Source organism: Terrapene carolina, unplaced genomic scaffold (genome assembly GCF_002925995.2).
Source record: "Terrapene carolina triunguis isolate 2854851 unplaced genomic scaffold, T_m_triunguis-2.0 Scaffold69, whole genome shotgun sequence".
Classification (NCBI taxonomy): Eukaryota; Metazoa; Chordata; order Testudines; family Emydidae; genus Terrapene; species Terrapene triunguis.
In genome coordinates, this window is record NW_020664420.1 from 50,990,951 (window position 1) to 51,013,980 (window position 23,030).

A 23,030-nucleotide genomic window follows, 5' to 3' on the forward strand; every position below is an offset into this window, starting at 1 on the left:
TACTCTTTAATTACATGAGCACATACTATTTCAATATATGATATAGTTTTATCGTCTAAGCCCCAACCCTGCAAATTACAGTGCCCGGCTTTGGCACCAGCATGGAGCCCTGCTGAAGGCAATGGGGCTATGAATAGGCATAACAATCCTTTTACTTGTTGTAAATTTCAGGATTAAGGCCTTTGGTGCACATGTAAAGTATCTTGCAGTTCTGTGTATTACCCTGTGCCCCTGAAACTTATAAGTAAAGTACACATTAAACAGTGCTTATACTTCACACCACAGATAGTATAAAAGTATATAGTAACAGTGAAAAGATGTTAACATGTATAAGCTACCTAAAGTTTGTAGGTAACTTAGCTTCGTAGTTAAATGCCTGATCTACTGAGCTGCACTTAATTACTGTTCTACTGTGCATGCTTGTGCAGCTAAATTAGCTTCTTAGACTACATACACACTACAGCTTAAGTCGGTATAAATATATTACTCAGGGGTGTGAATAAGCCACCCCCAAATAATGTAAGTTTCACCGACCTAAGCACCAGGGTGGACAGCGCAATGTCAGCAGGAGAGTTTCTCCCACCAATATAGCTATCGCCACTCATGGGGACTGAAGTTATTAAATTGACAGGAAAGCTCTCTCTCATCGGCTTAGATTGTCTGCACTAGCAGCGCTATGGTGCCATAGCTGCATCAGAATAAACTCTGTAGTGTAGCCATAGCCTTAGTAAACTTCCTTATCCTTGAATTATACCTAAGGAAGGCTGTGCTGCTGGTTGAAAAGAAACACATAGAGCATATGACTGCTGACTTAGGGCTCAATCCAATCCCCAAAGCAGTCTAAGGGTATGTCTACACTGCGAAATTAGATCGATTTTATAGAAGTCGATTTTTAGAAATCGATTTTATACAGTCGATTGCATATGTCCACACTAAGCGCATTAAGTCAGCGGAGTGTGTCCTCACTACCGTGGCTAGTATCGACTTACAGAGCGGTGCACTGTGGCTAGCTATCTCACAGTTCCCGCAGTCTCCACTGCCCATTGGAATTCTGGGTTAAACTCCCAATGCCTGATGGGGCAAAAACATTGTCGTGGGTGGTTTTGGGTACATGTCAGTTGCCCCTCCCTCTGTGAAAGCAAGTCAGAAAATCGTTTCGCACCTTTTTTCCTGGGTTACCTGTGCAGACACCATACCACGGCAAGCATGGAGCCCACTCAGCTCACCGTCACTGCTGCTGTTGTGGGCAAGTCTACTGTGGGGGCTGCTGTGATTCAAGTAGCCAATGCAATCATTGACATTCTGTTATCAAGGGTAGTGACTCTGGGAAAAGTGTGGGCCTTTTTAGATTTTAGGTGCATCATATTCCTGTCCTTTTGTCGCTGGTGAAGAAGTCTTGCAGCCGTATATTCCAGTCCGGTCGGCGCTGTAACACCCCATAGCACTTCTGTGGTTGACCCATGTAACAGCTCCAGGGCTCTTGCTCTTTTGCCTTGGCTGAGGTACCTTGCCCTACCCGGACCTCCAAGCATTTGACACAGAAGCACCTGCAGCAGCTGGCATTGCTACACAGCAGTAGCTCCTTGCCTTTGCAACAGATGGTGCAGTAGGACTGCTAACCATCCTCGTCGGACATGTAGCTTGGCCGGGGGTTCTGGGAACGTCTTCCCTGCCCAGCTCCTAGCAACCTCCAGGGTACGGCTCCACCACTTCCCCTGCAACTCTGCTCTCCTGCTCCCCAGCGATGGTGCAGTAGGACTGCTAACCATCCTCATCCACCGCTTCCGCTGCAACTCTGCTCTCCTGCTCGGGGGATCCATTCATGAAGCCTGGACAGTAGTAAGGAGCAGTTCAACTATAGGCTGAGCAAGTGCAGAATGGTGGTAGAATGTGTCTTTGGACGTTTAAAAGCTCTCTGGCACTGTTGGTCAGACCTCAGCGCAACCAACATTCCCATTGTTATTGCTGCGTGCTGTGTGCTCCATAATATCTGTGAGAGTAAGGGGGAGACGTTTATGGTGGGATGAGAGGTTGAGGTAAATCGCCTGGTGTCCAATTTTGAGCAGCCAGACACCAGGACGATTAGAAGAGCACAGCAAGGCAGGCTGCGCATCAGAGAGGCTTTGAAAACCAGTTTCATGACTGGCCAGGCTTCGGTGTGACAGTTGTGTGTGTTTCTCCTTGATGCAAACCCGTCCCCTTTGTTGATTTTAATTCCCTGTAAGCCAACCACCCTACCCCCTTCGAAATAAAGTAACTATTTTATGAAACCATGCATTCTTTCTTTATTAATTAAAAAAAATGAGATAACGGACAAGGTAGCCCGGGTGGGGTGGAGAAGGAGGAAAGGACAAGGCCACGTTGCTTATTGGAACCACACTACAAAGCAAACTGTTTGAATGACAGCCTTCTGTTGCTTGGGCCATCCTCTGAAGTGGAGTGGCTGGGTGCCCAGAGCCTCCCCTGCCCCCGCGTTCTTAGGCGTCTGGGTGAGGCAGATATGGAACTTGGGGAGGAGGGCATGCGGTTATACAGTGGATGCAGCGGGGTTCTGTGCTCTTGTTGGCTTTCCTGCAGCTCCAACAGACGCTTCATCATGTCCGTTTGCTCCCCCAAGAGACGCTTCATCATGTCCGTTTACTCCCCCATTAGCCTCAGCATCTCGTCCTGCCTCCACTCTCCACACTCGCTTAATTCTTTCCTGGCCTCTGCCACTGAATGCCTCCATGCATTAAGCTGTGCCCTATCACTGCGGGAGGACTGCATGCGATCAGAAAATGTCATCGCAAGTGCAGTTTTTTTCGCCTTCTAATCTGCGATAACCTCAGGGATGGAGATGATGGGGGAGCATAGAAACATTCTATGCTCTACGATTCTGGGGGGACTGCATGGTCACCTATGCTGCTGAGTTCAGCACGCTGACCAAACAGGAAATGAAATTCAAAAGTTCCCAGGGCTTTTCCTGTGTATCTGGCTAGTGCATCGGAGTTCAAAGTGCTGTCCAGAGTGGTCACAACGGAGCACTCTGGGATAGCTCCCAGAGGCCAATATCGTCGATTTGCATCCGCACTACCCCAAATTCGACCCAGCAAGGTCAATTTTAGCGCTACTCCCCTCACCAGGGAGGAGTACAGAAGTCAATTTTAGGTCGACGGAACGGGGCTGGTTGTGTGGACGCATTCATTTTTAAATCGACTTAACACGTCTAGATTCGACCTAACCCCGTTGTGTAGACCAGGCCTAAGGGTATCTTTCCATTTGATTTCAGTAAGGCGTGGATCAGGCCCAGTGCTTAATTTGCAATGAAAGAGGTGCCGGGGCTCAAACAATTTTTTTTTTATTATTATTATTTTCTTAACTGATGCAGCAAGCCCAGAGGTGCTGGGGCTATGAACTGCCAAGACCTGGCAAGTCCTGGCACAAATCAAGCACTGATCAGGCCCCAGATTATTAGAAACACATAACTTGGAAAGAAGGGAACAAATCATCCAATGTCTAAGGCCAAATTTTTCAAATATTGGTGTCTAAAATTTCAACTATTGGTGTCTAACTTTACATCTAACCTTAGGCACCTAAATAAGTGACTAGATTTTCAGGGGTGTTGAGCTCCCACAAATCCTAATGAAATCAACTGTAATTGTGGATGCTCAGCACTTCTGGAAATGACTACTTTTAATGCGCTTAACTTTAGACAACCAAGTTCAATAATTTTGACATACACATCAATAAAAATGTACCGGCAATGTATACAGGAATGCAAAGGAAGATTCCCACACAGAGTGAGTGCACTTAAAAAAGTTCATTACATTTCTATAGGCATTATTGATTCTCATGTATTTCCCATTTCAAGTATAGTGAATACTGCTGCGACCTGTAATGTCTCTAAAGTCCAACTACTGTATGCACTTAAGACAGTAGGAAAAATATTGTGTGATATTACATTAGAGAGACAAGGTGGGTGAGATAATATCTTTTAATGGACCAACTTCTGTTGGTGGAAGATTCAAGCTGCACATAGGTCTTTTTCACATCTGGAAAAAGTAATGAGTATCACAGCTAAATACAAGGTGGGACTGTTAAGAATGAGGCGTTCAAACATGTTGTAGGAGACCAGTTAATGTGAGGTGAGCAATTAACACTTCTGCAGTCACAGGACAAAGGAGGGCTAGGAAGTTACAAAGTGTTGTAATGAGGCATAAAACCAATGTCTCTGAGCCCAGGATTTTTGTTGTCTAGCAGAGTTATGAATTTAATTTTCCCATGTTTATCTTTTGAAGGTGTTGTGCACGTTTCCTTTGAGGATGTGGCCTGAGAAATCTGATTTGGAGTGATTTGTGAAAAGTGTTTGCCCATGGGTGATAGGGTGTCTTTGTCTTCTATTGTTTGTCTGTGTGAGCTCATTCGAAAGCGTAGTGATTGTCTAGTTTCACCCATATAGTTGTTGGGGCATTTGATGCACTGGATGAGGTACACCACATGTTGTGATTGGCATGTGTAGGACCCATGGATCATGAAAGGTGTGTTGTTGGCGTATTGATCATCATAGCAGTGGAAATATGTCTGCAGGTTTTGCATCTCTTGTCATGGCAGGGTCTGGTGTCACTTTTGAGTTGTGGTCTGTGGGGAGTTTGTTTCTAGTGATGAGTTTGGAAGGGTGTTGGGCTGTTTGAAGGCCAGAAGGAGGGGTGGGAAAGTTTCTTTCAGGACATGGCTCCATTAAGTATGTTGTTTGCTGATCTTCCGTATGGGTTCCTGTGGTAGGTGACATATGGGCTGTTCATTCAGTGTGTGTGTGGCTTGGGTGTTTGTGGGTTTTGTGGTTGTTTTTGTTTTTTTCTGTATTGAAGCAAGTTCTCTCAGAGTATTTGGGTGGCCTTTTCCATTATGTGATCTATTTCTCTGGTGGACTGTCCATGTCTGCTGAAGGCAGTTTTAAGTGTCTGAAGGTGTGTATCCAGACTTACCCTGGAATACTCTGAGGAGAATCTGATTGCCTGGCTGTAGATAACCGATTTCTTGGTGTGTCTGGGGTGGTTACTGGATCTGTGGAGGCAAGTGTGGTAATCTGTGTGTTTCTTGCATATAGTTTATCTGTAGGGTTCCGTTGCTGAAGCTGATAGTGGTGTCCAAGAACATTGATGTTGCTGTGGGAATGTTCTAAAGACAGTTTGATGGATGGGTGGTGGTTGTTGAAGTTGTAGTGGAAATCTATGAGGGAATTTAAGTTGTCTGTCTAGAGCATGAAAATATCGTTGATATATCCCAGGTATATCATTGGTTTTGTGGTGCATTTTTCCATAAATTCTTCCTCAAAGTGACCCATGAAGAGGTTGGCATATGGAGGAGCCATCCTAGTACCCATGGCTTGGACACAGTTTTTGCTGTTAAATGTAATGTTGTTATGGGTGAGGATGAAATGGATGAGTTTTTGGCAATGTGTTTGGGGTGGATATCTGAGTATTGCCCATTGCCTTGTAGATATTTAAGGCAAGCAGGATATAGCACACAGGATACAGCATTATTAGATGGAAGAATACTACATGGTCATGTAACTAATAACTAATATATCCCCAAGGAGGGCAGATTTAAGGTTGTACACTTAACTTCAAGCTTGTCAATTACTACCTTTTGTTGCTTAACCTTGCAACTATGGCCTTGCAACATGATCCATGCAGGAGCACCTTTGTACCATCCCTGTGTCCCACTGAAGTCAGTTGGATGTCTGTGCCCATTCACAGGTGCACCAGTCAGATTGCAAGACTGGGCCTTAGTGTTCTCTTAACATAGGACCTTATTCTCACTGGTGATGAAATCAGTGGGACTACTGGTGTGAGTACCCTCTCATGAATGAGAATAAGGGATTTGCCATCTGGCCTATAGTGTTCTGTGTGGAATGTATATATCTAGACTCAAATGCAGAGTCTGATTAATAGAAAATAGGCACAATTTATGCAGAGTTCTCACATACTTGTTCAAAAAGCAAAATGTACTTCAGCCTAAAGCATATGTATATATAGAGAGAGATTATATCTCGTTTGTGCATGCATGCAATAAATGGTGTCAATTTTCTGAGAATAAATCTCTAAAAGGAAAAATTACATTGTAAGATGTCTTACACCATTTTCTGAAATGTAGGAGCCTGACTTTGAAATATAGCACTAATTGAATAAGTGGGCTGTTTAAAATTCATTTCAGTTCATTTTCTTCTTTTTTTTCCAGTAAATGTATTCAATGGAATTCTTACAATTCACCGGGATAAAAAGTCTTCCAAGATGCCTTAATGATTAGAGGGAGAATTCTAAAAGGCTGTGTTTTAAGGATCAGTGATGTAAAATGACACAGGTAAATGTAGGCTGGTTATATTTTAAAGTATGCTGCGCGCAGTGTGTGTGTCAGGAATGCTGAAGCAGGAAATGGCTTGGATTGCAGCTGAGACATTATGTTGTGTTTAAGTTTGTGTGTGAAAGGTGAGCCCTCCCAGCCCTTTCATCACCATGACTGTGATTAAAACACTGCCTGCCTGGAACTAAGTGTAAGGTGTGCATTCTATTCAACCAGCTGCCAGTCTTTCAGTTAGCTGGTTTGCAGGTTGTGAGAGAAGACATGTTCCTGTTTTCAGCACATGGGCAAAAGATCGTGCTCTGGCAAATTAAACTGAATAGAAAATTGATCCTTTTCTCTGTTTGTGCTATAGCTTCCTCTATACATCTGTTCATACTGTACAAGTGACAAGAAGAAGATCTGGAATTACCACACTTCTGGAAACTTCTTTTTCTACTACTTTGCGTGCACACATTTGTGTGTGATTAAGAAAAGAAAAAGATCTATTGCAAAGCATTACTTATATATTTGAATCATGCACAAACGTATGTAGCACACATGCCAAAAAGAGACAATTTACTTTCACCTGTGATTCATGAGATGTGAATGCTACACAGAAAACATCTGGTATCAGAGGGGTAGCCATGTTAGTCTGAATCTGTAAAAAGCAACAGAGGGTCCTGTGGCACCTTAGTCTCAAAGGTGCCACAGGACCCTCTGTTGCAGAAAACATCTGCAGTTTTAAAGAATCTCCTGCACTGCAAGTAGGGGTAGATGCAAAATATTTTAAAAGGTCCGGAAGAAGCAGTCACAGGTGGATAGGGGAGTTATTATCAAATAAATGAAAGGTCTTCTAGATAAAGAACCCATAAAGCAAACATATGTACCAATGCTTGAATTAGTACAGTCTGAATTATACTGGATTAAGAAAATATCCAGGAACAAATAAAAATCAGCATTTTTAATTTACCAGCACTGTGTTGTCCAGAATTCTGTACCTTCTGCTATTCTATTTGTATGCTATTTTAAATACACTGAATTGGCAAACAGTCAAAGTTTGTCCTGAACAGAGATGGTGTTTAAAAGGAGAAAAAGTAAGGGGCACTGGAAAGCCTCATGAAATAAAGGTTCTGGAATTATACCACATGAGATGGAGAAGATGGGGGCAGGAAAGTTTCAGTTTTAACTCTAGAAGATGACTGTAGAATTGTTATTACAGTGAGTTCCTTTGAGTCTCCTCTGTGTTTCTTTTCACAACCATAAGAGGAAGAGAGAGAGTTAACCAGCAGGAAATGGACAGTCACTGCTGTGTCAAATAGTACTGGAATTCGCCATCACATCTGGCTAGTCAAACATGAATAGTGTGGCGCTTACTCTCATGATTCTGAGGAATTTTAATTGTTGCTGTGACTGAATGAGATGCCTGTATAATAAGAATAAGATGTGTGGTCATTCTGATGTTTGTGCATCTTTGTAGCCTTCCTATGTTTACCATAGCAAAAGTTATTTTAAGGATCCAGTGAAAATAATTCTCCTTCCAGAACTCTACCATTGTCCTCTGACCCCAAATGTAATAGTTGCAAAATACAAAAATCTCTCTAGAAAAAGGAAATACAAGACTAAGGGGCAGGGCCGGCTCCAGGCACCAGCGGAGGAAGCACGTGCCTGGGGCGGCACATGCTAAGGGGCAGCATTCCGTCCATTCTTGAGGCGGCACAGTCTGGGTGGCTTTTTTTTTTTTCCTTGGGGCAGCAAAAATGGGAGAGCCGGCCCTGCTAAGGGGGGAAGTGAATGGTTCTGAATTGCTGAAGTTGTTTTTCTAGGTTCTCAGTGCCATGTCGGAGTCTAGTTCACAGAAAGATCAATCATGATAGAATCTCTCTTTAGGGACTTAATCCTGCCTGGTGCTGAGCTCCTGCTGCAAGGTGAGGAATGCCTCCTGCAAGAAAGCTGAGGATGCACAGCATTTTCCAGAAGGCTCCATATACAATCACATTTTTTATCAGGGTTACTGTTTTAAATATCTTTTTATCATATTTTTCTGGTGCTGCCTTATGGCTTGCTCTATGAGAATACTTGGTATCCTCACCCAAAAGATGTAATGGTAATTTAACTTAAATTCTTGATTGAATTATATTATTCTTTTAACTAATTTTTTCAAAGCTATAAATTATAAAGTCACTTCCTCATTAGGGTCACCTTGGCATTTGCTTTTTCCACCAGGCTTGTTGATGTTGTTAAGGATTTTACATGTAGAATGAATGCAGAAAGGCAAATGATCTGCAATACAGATCAGAGATGAGCATTTTACCCTAAATTTCCTAGCGCTGCCTGTTGGAATGATTGATTAGTCTTTTTGTAATGTGATAGACTTTCTAGTCCAGACTAACCTTGCTTGTATAGCAAATGCAATAACTGTTGAGCACTTACCTCTTCATATGCCTTTTGTGACCATATTGATTTGAGACATTCATGACCTTTGCTGCCTTGCACAAAGGACACCAAGACCAAATTAACAAATTCCTCCTGAGGTAAATTCGTTTTGCACATTGGGGGTGAAATCCTGGCCCTGTTCAAGTTAAAAGGAGTTTTGCCATTGACTTTAACAGGGCCAGGATTTCACCTTTGGTGGCTTGACTTTTTGTGGACTCTTCCACTGCAGCATAGTATCTTCTTAAAGAGTGGGAAAGGGTTAACATAAGACACAAGATTCCCCCCAAAATTTATGTATATGTTGTATAAAGTGGCTCAGTACCTTCTTTTTAAAGTATATTGATCTTTGATAAGATCCTAGTAACTCCAAAGATATTAAAAAGTATCGTTATGAGTTGATACTGATTTATGGCCCAATCCAGCTTTCCTAGCATGCTCAAAATTCTTCAAAAGGATTTCTGGGGGCTTTAAGGAATACAGCATCAAGCTGTTACATGCAGCCTATAAAGGCTTCTCATGTGTTATCATAAATGTAGTGCCATTACTATCTCTTGAGGATTTTCAATATTGTGTCTACGGAGACACTTAGATACTACAGTGACAGGTGTCGCCATAAGAATCTAAGTAGATGGATTATGTTACAAGGACTTTGCTTGCTCACAAGAAATATCATGGAAAGTACCTAACTACACAAAATATGGCACCATGGGATAAGTTTTCAACCTGTGGTCTTCATTTGTGCATATACAAAATTGTCATTACACATACATGGACTCACATTTTATGGATACAAATACCTGTGCATGAACTTCAACCTTTCTAACACTGCATACATGCAGGTAGGTACATTTTCAAAAGTGTGCATTTGAGTTGCACCTATAACATATAGATGCATATATGTGCACTCACAATTTTTGCATTTGCACAAATAGAGCACAGGCACAGCTGGAAATTCAGTTCTGTGTTCTGTTGCTGTATCAAAAGCTTATTTCTGAAGGACACTGTGGAGTCACTTAGACTCAAATTATATACTAATTTGGGGAAAGGAGGAGCTATAAAAAACTAACAGAAATAATTAGGAAATCTAAATGAACATGTAACCCACACACCTTCTGTGTGGTGTTCTATCCCATCTAGTGGCACCAAGACGAGAGAGCAAGGGGTGTGTGTATGTGTGTGTGTGTGTGACAGACTTACCTAACAGGCAGTTGGCTTTTAGCTCATGCACTAAGCTCCAGAGGTCCCAGGTTCAATCCTGCCCACAGACGACTGGGGTCTGTTACCATTGCAAGCACTTTTCTTAATTTACACATTTTCCCCATAGCATTAGAAAACTAAGCATGACAGCATTGTGCGCATGTATGAACACCAGAAAGTGAAACTGACTAGTCTAGTTTCTCTTTCCAAGTTGAGTGACATGCAAAGTAAATAAATAATGAAGACGGTGAACTACAAATTTTAAATTCTTTCAGTGTTAATCAACTGTGGGGTTAGTAATGTTGGCAAGGATTGTTTTAAATGTTTTTTTTTACCTTGACATTGTCCATTTTAAGAAGATTTGAGTGGTATAAATGCCCTGTACATCTTTTATTTTTTATTTAGTAGTAAGCATCTTTTATTTTTTATTTAGCATAGCTGTATATCCATCCACTTCTGTTTTCACATCACTGAAATTTTATGTTTTACCAGTAGAGCTTTCCTCAAATATTTATTTAAATGTGTAAAACTAATTCACTTCATCTGCATACACTCCCCATTTCTGTTAACTTCCCCAAATACACTAGGAAATCTCCTTTCTAAGTACCAGTTCTTACAAAAAGCTCATTTTCAAGTTTGGATGCTCAAACAGTTATCAAAAGTGAATCTGTTTGCTTTATTGTATATTTAAATTGTGGATTTTACTTTAATATTCAAATACAAAAATGTTGGTAGCTTTGGTTAGATATATGCCACCCAATCAGGGTATACCAACAATATCACACAGCTTGTATAACTAACCAATAGAGTGCTAACTTTTAACAACTTCAGTGAACTGCTCAGAACGATCTGCAGACCAAGAATTGTTCACTGAAGAAATTTGCGCAACTCCACCCCACAAATAATTAATTGCCCCACCTCCATTATTGGGAGAGTTTTGGTCATGCCAAGCAAGCAATAGATACCACAAAGGGGAGAGGGTCCCTCAACAATCTGGCCTCAGGAGAAGGCAAGATGATCTGGACACTGCCACACCTAATGGCTGGTTAATCCGCCTTACTGGGTTCTTATTGGTTCCCAGTTCCCTCTTCTCCCCACTCCTGGAGGCATTTATTCCTCCTCCCAGGCACAAGAGCCCAGTGTTTAGCCTCCTTTTCATTCCCCCATTTTCCCCTTCAGGAAATGGAGGGCAGTAGGGTGGTGAGTAGGGGGTCTCAACTAATTCCTGTTTGGCATCTGAGGCATTTTCTCACAACCCATTGTACATTCTGTGTTTATTGCCTTCTCTCAGCACCCAGGAGGTCTGGCTGTGGGGAGGGTGCCATTTGGAGTTATATAATAATGTTTGCAGTTTTTGGAGCAGGTGACCTGCTTGCAGGGGTCAGTTTGTGGAGTGGGGGGCTGATCTACGGCAGATGGCATTGGGCCTGGCTTTCAGTACTGCTTGGTGCAGCAGAAAGGGTTGTGAGCATCATTGTCTCGTGCAGGTTAAAGCATCCTTCATCTGGACCCTCATCTTTTTCATAAGGAAGGGGACAGAGTATATCAGCTAGGGCCAGATCCATGTTTTAATCTGCTTTGGTGTTTTTGAAGATGCTACTAGGCACCTATCTGCATCTTTAGATGCCTACATGCCTTTGACAATCTGGCCCCCAATAACTGAAACTGCAAAGGCTAGGAGTTATACAATTTAACTGCCATACTAAAATTTGATGGTGTTAGTTTAAACTGTATCATACAGTATGCAGTGAAAAATGTCTGGACATTTTAGTTTTATATTGATACTTGTTTCCTATTTCTACCATTTCTTTACTGCACAAATATGAACCCTAATCCTGAAAGCACTTACTATGATCATGATGTGCATAGTACCACTGCAGACCATTGTTTTGTATATGCTAAGAATGTTTAGCAATTTTTCCACTGCTGATGTAGTAGCTCCACCAATGCTAGCAATAGCTCTGCACAGCCTAGGATGGCATGCCTGAATCCAGTATGTGCTAGACCAATGGCAGGAGAATTGCTAAAAATTCTCAGTGTAGGGAAAGCCTTTGACCGCAGTGCAACAATTCACATGAAAAAGGGTTGATGCAGTTATTCAAAATTTTCACTTAGCTTCAGGTGGTATAATTTTTGTTCCCAGGTTGGATGATTTGTGCAACAAGCCAACATCAAGGTGAATTTTAAGTTGTCTGTGATTAAAATTCACATTTTGAAATTAACACTCTGATTGGCTAGATATGCAATTCCAAATCTGCTCCGAACAGGACTAGAAACAATAGTGGTAAAAACACGTACACCTAGTCTGCACTAATATGGGATGATGGGATGAATTGCACCCTCAGCAAGTTCGCAGATGACACTAAGCTGGGGGGAGAGGTAGATACGCTGGAGGTAGGGATAGGGTCCAGAGTGACCTAGACAAATTGGAGGATTGGGCCAAAAGAAATCTGATGAGGTTCAACAAGGACAAGTGCAGAATCCTGCACTTTGGAAGGAAGAATACCATGCACTGCTACAGGCTGGGGACCAACTGGCTAAGCAGCAGTTCTGCAGAAAAGGACCTCGGGATTACAGTGGATGAGAATTATGGATATGATTCAGCAGTGTGCCCTTGTTGCCAAGAAGGCGAAGGGCATATTGGGCTGTATTAGTAGGAGCATTGCCAGCAGATCGAGGGAAGGAATTATTCCCCTCTATTCAGCACTGGTGAGGCCACACCTGGAATATTGTGTCCAGTTTTGGTCCCCCCACTACAGAAGGGATGTGGACAAATTGGAGAGAGTCCAGCGGAGGGCAACGAAAATGATTAGGGGGCTGGGGCATATGACTTATGAGGAGAGGCTGAGGGAACTGGGATTATTTAGTCTGCAGAAGAGAAGAGTGAGGGGGAATTTGATAGCAGCCTTCAACTACCTGAAGGGGGTTCCAAAGAGGATGGAGCTAGGCTGTTCTCAGTGGTGGCAAATGACAGAACAAGAAGCAATGCTCTCAAGTTATGGTGGAGGAGGTCTAGGTTGGATATTAGGAAACACTATTTCACTAGGAGGGTGGTGAAGCACTGGAATGGGTTACCTAGGGAGGTGGTGGAATCTCCATCCTTAGAGGTTTTTAAGGCCCAGCTTGACAAATCCTTGGCTGGGATGATTTAGTTGGTGTTGGTCCTGCTCAAAGCAGGACATCCCTTCTGTAGTGGGGGGACCAAAGCAGATTGGACTGGATGACCTCCTGAGGTCTTTTCCAACCCTAATATTCTATGATCTATGTTTTCCACAAGTGGAGTTGCATTGGTCTGGGACCTGAAGATTCCCAGACTGTGGTATGTGTCCAACGGTGGTACGTGACCTTGATGTTCCATCCATTCATTTCACAACCATTTTTAAGTAGGCGGTACATGAGCCAGTAACATTTGGGTGCCATTGGTTAGGCCATTAGTGGGAGAATTGCTAAAAGTTTTCATTGCAGACTCAACCATAGGACTGGTCACTTGTGGAAGGATTGCAGGATCAAGCTCATGCTGTGGTGGCCTAAGATTCTCTTGTTCTACAGCATAATTTTCTGACATTTTAGCAATGGACACATTTAATCAATTGCATGCACGTATATGTTGGCTAATAAAGGAGGATAGATGAGGTGCCAGGTTATAAATCAACTGAATAGTTCAAGTGATCTTTCTCACAGGGATATTGGACTTGGTGGTAATGAAATTCAGGCACTCCCAATGGTCACCTGGTAATAAGTCTCACCACAGGCATCTCATTGGGTTTTTTGCTTGTTTGGTTGGGGGTTTTTTTGGGGGGGGGGAGAGGGACACGGGAGGGGTGGTTCTTTACGGAATTCCCCCAGACCAAAACTGTGGGGCAGTTAGCCAGCCTACAGTTTCACACCTGCCACATATGTACATATCATAAAGTTCTGTGTTCAGTGACAGTCAAGCATCTATAAATGTACATATGAAAAGTCCTGCCTCCACTGAAGAGGGGGATTGGATAGTTTTTGTCTAGGAAAAACTCTCAAAATATTATTAAATTCCATTTAGTGGGGTTAAGGGTTAGAAATAAGACATCTTAAAGCTGATACCTGAGACTTCTAAATTACTTGCCACAAAAATCACATCTGTGTCTTTGTTTTCCTATGATATCTTAATGTTACATGAAGAGCATACATAGTTCAAGAGAGCTATTGGTCTTTAGGACACATTCAAGGCAAACAGAAAGGCCGATCTGTTCTTCAAGGCTTTTGCTAAGGGTGAGTTCTGGAAGGTATGTTTGGGGCAATGTGGAGCATTATTTATTAACCTGGACCTGAAGAGACATCCTAGGTGAAGACAGTTCAGATCCTGCTGGTGTATTTTTTGTGATTTTTTTCTTAATGGTTTTTCACATACATATACCTAGGCCAAACAGATATATACAAATTTAAAATCCAAACACATTTTCACACACAAAATGTCAGAAATCCAGTACAATTTTGGGAGGTATTGCCAATATTGAGGAGGACCAGAATATCACACAAGAAGATCCTGGATGACCTTGTAAACTGCAGTAATAGAAATGGGATGAAATGTAATAGTACAAGGTCATGCATTTAGGGACTAACAACAAGAATTTTTGCTATATGCGGGGGGGCTTATCAGTTGAAAGCGACAGAGGAGGAGAAAGACCTGAGTGTACTGGTTGATCACAGGATGACTATGAGACCTCAAGGTGATACGGCCATGAAAAAGGCTAATGCAGTTCTAGGATGCATCAGGCATAGGTGCTGGAACTAGGAATGGTGGGGGTGCTGCTGCACCTCCTGGCTTGAAGTAATATAGTTTCTGCTTTCATCACCCCCATTACACCGCTACCTCGATATAACGCCACCCGATATAACACGAATTCGGATATAACGCGCTAAAGCAGTGCTCGGGGGGGCAGGGCTGCGCACTCCAATGGATCAAAGCAAGTTCAATATAACGTGATTTCACCTATAACGCGTGTCAAGGCTGTATCCCCACTTTGAACTTTAGGGTACAAATGTAGGGGCCTGCATGAAAACCCCTAAGCTTAACTACCAGCTTAGCTTTGGTCCCGCTGCCACCATCTCAAGAATCCCCTCCCTGGGAAGCCTTGAGAACCCTTTCACCAATTCCCTGGTGAACACAGATCCAAACCCCCTTGGATCTTAAAACAAGGAGAAATTAACTGTCCCCCCTCCTTCCTCGCACCAACTCCTGGTGAATACAGATCCAAACCCCCTTGGATCTTAACACAAGGAGAAATCAATCTGGTTCTTAAAAAAGAAGGCTTTTAATTAAAGAAAAGGGTAAAAATCATCTCTGTAAAATCAGTATGGAAAATACTTTACAGGGTAATCAAACTTAAAGAGCTTAGAGGACCCCCCTCTGTCTTAGGTTCAAAGTACAGCAAAACCAAGATAAACACTCTAGTAAAAGGTACATTTACAAGTTGAGAAAACAAAGTAAATCTAAGACGCCTTGCCTGTCTTTTTACTTACAAGTTTGAAATAGGAGAGACTTGTTTAGAAAGATGGGGAGAACCTGGATTGATGTCTGGTCCCTCTCAGTCCCAAGAGCGAACAACCCCTTAAACAAAGGACACACACAAAAGCCTTTCCCCCCCCCAAGATTTGAAAGTATCTTGTCCCCTTATTGGTCCTTGGGGTCAGGTGTCAGCCAGGTTACCCGAGCTTCTTAACCCTTTACAGGTAAAAGGATTTGGAGTCTCTGTACACAGAGAGCTGTTACCCTTCCCTTTATAGTTATGACACGTGATTTCACCTATAACGCGATAAGATTTTTTGGCTCCCGAGGACAGCGTTATATCGAGGTAGAGGTGTATAAACATTGTTCCAGCTCCACTGGCCTCAGGTCAGGTATTTCCAGTAGAGACAGGGAAGCATTAGTACCATTACACAAGGCACCGGTGAGACCTCATCTGGAATACAGTGCATTTCTGGTCTCCCATGTTTAAGAAAGATGAATTCAAGCTAGAACAGGCACGGAGAAGGGCTACTAGCATGATCTGAGGAATGGAAAACCTACCTTAGACTGTAGCCCACGAAAGCTTATGCTCAAATAAATTTGTTAGTCTCTAAGGTGCCACAAGTACTCCTGTTCTTTTTTGCGGATACAGACTAACATGGCTGCTACTCTGAAACCTACCTTAGAAGAGGAGACTCAAAGAGCTTGGCTTGGTTAACCTAACCAAAAGAAGGCTCAGGGGAGATATGATTGCTCTCTACAAATACATCAGAGGGATAAATACCAGGGAGGGAGAAGAGTTATTTAAGCGCCCATGTGGACACAAGAACAAATGGGTATAAACTGGCCATCTACAAGTTTAGGCTCAAAATTAGGCGAAGGTTTCTAACCATCAGAGGAGTGAAGTTCTGGAACAGCCTTCCAAGTGAGAGCAAAAAACCTAACTGGCTTCAAGACTGAGCTTGATAAATGTCTGGTGGGGATGGTATGATGGGACTGACAACAATGGCATTTGGCCCATAGGCAACTGCCAGTAACAAAAATCCCCAGTGACTGGATATGGGACATTAAATGGAGAGAGATCTGAGTTACTACAGAGAATTTTTTACAAGGTATCTGCTTGATGGGTCTTGCCCACATGCTCAGGGTCTAACTGATCATCATATTTGGGGTTGGGAAGGAATTTTCCCCTAGGTATGACTGGCAGAGACCCTGGGGGGGGGTTGCCTTCCTCTGCAGTATGGGGCACAGGTTACTTGCAGGTTTAAACTAGTGTAAATGGTGAATTCTCGGTAACTTGAAGTCTTTAAACCATGATTTGAGGACTTCAGTAACTCAGCCAGAGGATAGGGGTCTATTTCAGGAATGGGTGGGTGAGATTCTGTAGCCTGCAATGTGCAGGAGGTCAGACTAGATGATCATGATGCTCCCTTCTGACCTTAAAGTCTGAGTCAATTCTGGTTGAATGAAAAAAGATAGAATTTCAAATTTAGCTCCTTCATTCATCCAATTCTATGGACCAAATTCATCTACAGTATAGCTCTATTGACTTTAAAGGAACTACACCATGGATGAATCTGGTCCCTAACTACACACAGTGCTGTCAAAATACAGAAATAGCTGGACTTGCACCTGCTTGCCTGATTAGGCTATAGAAAGAAGGCTGGCACTGGCTCAGTATGCAAAAACAGTATATCCGTCATGATGAAGATCTAATCCGGAACATTCTACACAGCTTTATTCACAATGTGTGTAGGTAGTGGAGGGGTGGGATTTATCCCGTTCTTCTCACCTATGGATATTATCTTTCTAATTAAATGTAGATGCATTTCACTTTTTATTCTTCATGTGTATACGTTTTCAAACTGTTTATTTGCTGTCTGACTTTTTTTTCCTACCCATTCCCCAAACTTCAAACCTACTAAGTAAAAATCATGGACATGGATCTAAAATGGAATAAGTAATTTTTTGATAGCTTCTTGCTAACTCTTTAAAGCTCTGTGCAGCTGCTGGTGTATGTTTGTGCTGGCATTGCAGAGTGGAGCCCTGGGAATAAGGAATCTGATTTCAGAGAAACAAGAGCTAGCTTCAAAGAGGAGAGCAACTCTCCCCAGCTGATAGAACTTTTACTAAAAGAAAACAACAATGAAGTAAGAAACACACTAGTAATACCTCCTGTTACTCCTCTGCAATCCTTTTCAAAACTTTCTTCTCCTTTATCTGATTATATACTTCCGTCTCCAAATTCTCTTTTGTGACGGTTTTACCTTTTCTGTTAGTTTAGGTGTCTGATTATAGATTTCAGTGTGAGACCACATTACTTCAAAGCACATTATATTAGTTATTAAAGGGCAAAAAATAACTCATGTAATTGCGATATATATCCTTGGAGATCTCTACAGAGTGGGGAAACCAATCTGAGGCCTATTGGATGTATGTTTTTTTAATATAGATTAAGAAGGCATTATACACTAATAATGAGCTACACTGCACTTTTCATTCACCGATGCTCTGGTATTTAAACATCACAGCTAATGTAGTTTAGATCATATTTTTCCTGGAGTGACATGGTTGAAATAAACAAGTTGGCCTCCAAGACATGTATTCTATATTTTAAGAAAGACCTGGTAAATACAGAGTATGAGAAGCTGTGTTGATAACCTATTTATCTCTCTCACGGTTTAAAAATGGAATTTGTTTAAACAAAAGACAAAAAGTAGTCATTTGGGGTCCCTATTTAATTCAATGGGAATTTTGCCATTGACTTCAATGAGAGTGGGTCCAAATCCTAGGTTCCATTTACCTAATCTTAGCTGGTGAAAACTGGCTTTAGCTGGTGTAAACTGGCATATCTCCATTGCCAGTTTTTGCCAGCTAAAGATCTGGCCTGATATATTTATTTAAATGATTCCCAAGATACATTATTGGTGTACAATAGCTCTTTTGCCTTTACTTATGTAGAATTTTTTTCCTTTCTGCTTCTGCAAGCATAATTTGATAGCAATAATCATTATATTTTTTCCGTGGGAAGGCTCTCGAAAAGTTGCTCTTTGAGTAGAGGAGAACAGCACTAGTTTGTTTAGTTATTCTGACTGTATGACGGATGAAATGTCAGAAATAATTCCACAAAACGATGATGTGTAATCCCACAGGACGAATGCCTGCATTAGAAATCCCACTGCAGGTTTAATTTGCCAAAACGAAGCCTTCTTGCAACACTGCTTATTACTTTTGTAAAACAGTAATAAAGTAACATTTACAAATTATAAACCAAGAGCAAAGAAAATGGTTCTGGAATTATTAGTCATCATTGACGACTAAATACAGTTGATGTATTTGTACGAGTAAAATCAGGATTTAACTGAGAGCCTTACTACAGTCTTGATCACACAAAGTGCTGAGCATCTTCAGCTCCCATTTGCTTCAGTGAGAGTTGAGGGCACTCGGAACCTCAAAGGATCATGCAGTCCTCATGTAAAGATCATGTGGTAGTTACGCTGCACATGGGGACACGGTTTAGTGGTTTTCTGACTCTAAAAGTAAACTGGATTTTTTTTTGACAGACATAGCAAGACTGTAATTAAAAATCTGTTTAAGTTCTTAAACCAGTAATAGAATAGATATATTGCAGGCCTATTATTGTGTTTGGTCTCCTCGCACTGACTCAGCATCATCCCTTCTTGGGAACAGCAGAGACTGGAGAAGCATTTGGGTTAGGTAGCATGGAACACAGGGTCTTGTATTCCAAGTAAGAGCCGGAGGCAGCTTCCCATCACCCAGCAAGGTTCAGATGAGTCCTCAGTCTACAGGGGTACATGGAGCAGCACAGTATGAATCCAGAAAGATCCAGAAGGAGCAAGGCAAAGATGGGAGGGGCAGAGAGGTATCTGGGGAAAGACTTCCCTGGGGAAGAAAGATTAAATTGGGGAATAGCTTTGGTTATATGAGTGAGAGGAATGGGGGGAAGTAACCCTATTATATCCCTAAGAAAAAGGATTTCAACTATCACTCACACAGATGGAGTCCTAGGGACAGACATAGAAGAGACAGAAGGCTGGAGTTTGGGTGGGAGTCAGAGTGAACATCCTCAGGGATAGAGGAGAGACAGGGTAAAATTGTTGAAGGATAAAATTGCAGAGGACAAAGTTTGCAGTTAAAGGGGTTGTCGAGATTGGAGTCCCCTCTCCCAGGGGACAATAGGAGATGTTCAAACAACTTCCTCCTGAGTGGATGCGCATGATGCCTCCATCCCATAGGACAAACAGGAGGAAACAGAAAGCTTTCACATCTCCTTCTCTTGGGGGCGGGGGGAGAAAAATGGTTGAAGATGCAGATAGAAAACTAGCACAAACTACAGAGGGCAGGTGGGTGAGAAGTGGTGTCATATTCAGGGGAGTGTCATATTTCTTGGGAGGTAGAATAGAGAGTTTGTGATTTTATTTCACAGGGGTCAGGAAGAAGAGACCACAGGACAAGAGGCAATTTAAGTTTTAATCTAATCTCAGTCTTATGAATGATACATCACAGCCAGGGACTAACTCCTACATTTATATGATTTATCAGATCTATTCCATTTTTAACTTTTATGGTCCATGTAGACCAAAACCAACCCAAATAAAAACACAATAAAAAACAAAATATTTGAAACTCAGTCCCTCCTTATTTACCAGAGTTCAGGGTTCTCTATTTATCTTGCCATGCTTCAAGTTTTGGGCTGAAGTCACTAGCTCTTGCATTTTCTTACCCTCCCTGCTCTACTGATGGTCTTAGTTTTGCTCTCTGATTTGAGACATACAGAGAAAAGGTGGACTAACAAATCTTCAGACAAAGTAGTTACTCTGTTAAGTTAAACTAGTTGTCCAAAAAGCATGAGGGAAAGGCATGCCTGTCTTTGCAGATCCCCAATGCAGGGGGTCATTTCACCCTATTTGGGAGGTTTTTTTAGTTCTACACACTAGATATTCATACATTAGTGTCTAAAAGGAGTGGACCAGGAAACAAATTTTTCCTGAGTGTAACTTGCTCCATATCTTATTAGATATCTTGCATTATTAAGGCATCTTTTGTCCTAAAGAGTCCCAAATGTTTTCTAAACTGAAATGCATACTACACACATTTCTTCTTCAACTGTACAGCACCAGGAACACAATTGGTAAAGACTGTCCTTACCAGGCTTAATTTCCAGAAGTGCCCTCTAATTTTGTGGGCACAGTTTTGCACCAGTAATTAATTTGGGGTCGAAATGGTAACAACTATTGCACAGCTACCTACTGGTTTGCTCACACAGGGAGGTTGATAGATCTCTACTTGCTACCATCCACCCCAAAATTAATTGTTGGTGCAAAACTAGGTCCATAGAAATAGAGGCCACTTCTAAAAATTTAGGTTAGTTTGGAGAGTCTCTCTCCAGATGCAAACATATTTCAGGGAGTAGGCCAATTACTAACTGATGTATATAATATAATACCTTATCTAAAGGGCTCCCAAACAGTGATCTGAGGACCTTAGAGCGTGGGCTGGTCACATGGTGCTGCTCCTCCTCGCTTACAACCACTCAATTTAATTAAAAGACAATTAAAATACTGTATATACCTTTGTACATTTATACAATTTTTAAATTGCTTGCATGATAGTGGTAATACAAAAGTATAATACCACATTTTAGCTATCTTTTTAGCTTGCCACGGGGATGATAGGTACACATCACATATTGGGGGAGGAGATGCTTCGTGTGATCTCAAATAGGAGGTATGCTGGTCCATGACACTCTTCATTAAAATGTCATCTCTTCTATCAAAGTTTGAGAAGTCATGTCCTATCTAATGTAACTGTGGGTGGTTTTAATTTCCCATATAAATGTCTAATTTTTTTTTTAATCCTACTAATCTCTTCATCTCAGTTGTATCTAGTGGCAATGAGTTCAACAGGTTAATTGTGCTGTGTGTGTATATTTCCTGTTTTCAGTTTTAAATTTGTTACCTTTCTGTTTCATTAAATGACATCTTGAGCGGGCAAATATAGGAGCCAGACTTGCCTTCTCAATACTATATCTTGTATACTTCTATCATTTCCCCTTTGGCTGATCGCCTCTCTAAACAGCAGTCCCAATCTTCTCTGTCTCTCCTCATATAGAAGTCTCTGTACCTCTAATCATTTTTGTAAGCCATAGCCACACTGAGAGGCAAAAGAGAAAACAGTGCATGCTGGTAGGCTGTGGGAGTTCACAGTGCAGCAACCTCTGCTGCACCTTTAACAGGGTGCAATGTACAGCACACACACACACACTGCCAGCTCTGCTAAGCTGGGCAGTGAACATTCCCTCAGGTTTGTGAAGCACTCCCAGGCAACAGTGGTAGGGGGCCATATAAACACATATCCCAAAAAATTTTGCATTCTCCTAGGATTTTAGCATCACTACTGGTGCTATAGTCCTTTGATCTTCTGTTCTCCTTAAAAAATAATAGGAACTTAGAATTTTCCATACCAAATCAATACATTGGTCCATCAAGTATGCTAAAACAGTTTCAGCAGTGGCTAACACCCAATGCTTCAGAAGATAGTGATTACCAGAGCCATCCCTTGGGCATGGCAAATTGGGGCGACTGCTCTGGGCCCCGCGCTTTGGGGTGGGGGTGGGGGGGCATGTGGCTGCCGATGCAATTGGCCAGCACCAGGTGCAGTCAGTCCCGGAAATGATGGATTCATCACTTCCTCACCGGGTCCCGCACCGCCCTAGGGATGACCTTGGTTTACCATTCCCATGATGCACCTAATGAGTGGCACAGCTCTATATATGGTATATATATCATCTATTTAGACTGATCTAATCTTGCAGTATCCTAATTTCTGCTTCAGGATTTGTTTTAGTTTTTTAAATGAGAAGATTGGTATTTTTCCTGTCCTGATTGGAAAGATTAAGAATAAAGCAAGGTTAACAGCAGCTAAGAAATACAGTTTGTCATTATCTTGGAGATATGCTGTCATACAAAAGGTGTATGTTTACCTGTGTACCTATTGAGATGAGAAACTGCAGGGGGTGGGGGAGAGAGGAGGCTACAGATTGCTTCCCTTTATCCTTTCTAATGACCGTTGTTCTTGAGTTCCATGGAGTAGTCAGTGAACTGGATGGTCTCTGCACAGCTCTGTTTAAAAATCAAAATAAAATTCATTGTTCCATAAGGAAAATATATTTATTGGCTTAATATTAATGTTTTACATATCTGAACCAAGGCTGCCCATCCCTTTTTCTGTGATTTTTATTTTTCCCCCCATGGTGAAACTGAGTTCCTTTGATAGAAATAACTTGAATGGAAAAGATGGGTGGTAGGGAAAAAAATACATTCTTTGCACTTGTAATAACATGTAGCACTTTAATCTTCAAAGCATCTTACCAATATTAAATCACTTCACTCCTCAGAGGGAGGGAAGGAAATATTATTAAATTCTGTGTCTTAGTAAAATGGGTGTAAGCCCCTATCTACATAAGATTAAGCATGTTCCAAAGCAAGGTTAGATGCATTGTGTTTAAATGCATACAGCAGCTGGCATCCTAGCTACACCAAGGCTCTCAAAATTGCTAATACTGGTGTTAGCA

At 41.8% G+C, this 23,030-nt stretch overlaps 1 long non-coding RNA gene across 1 annotated transcript in view; it reads right to left on the minus strand.

Moving 5' to 3' along the window:
- LOC112111253 overlaps nucleotides 1-23,030 on the minus strand; it is a 34,834-nt gene that overhangs the window by 8,542 nt on the left and 3,262 nt on the right. Inside the window, exon 2 of the long non-coding RNA XR_002908472.1 lies at nucleotides 22,440-22,578. This is a non-coding gene — a long non-coding RNA (uncharacterized LOC112111253). The remainder of the gene's footprint in view (nucleotides 1-22,439; nucleotides 22,579-23,030) is intronic.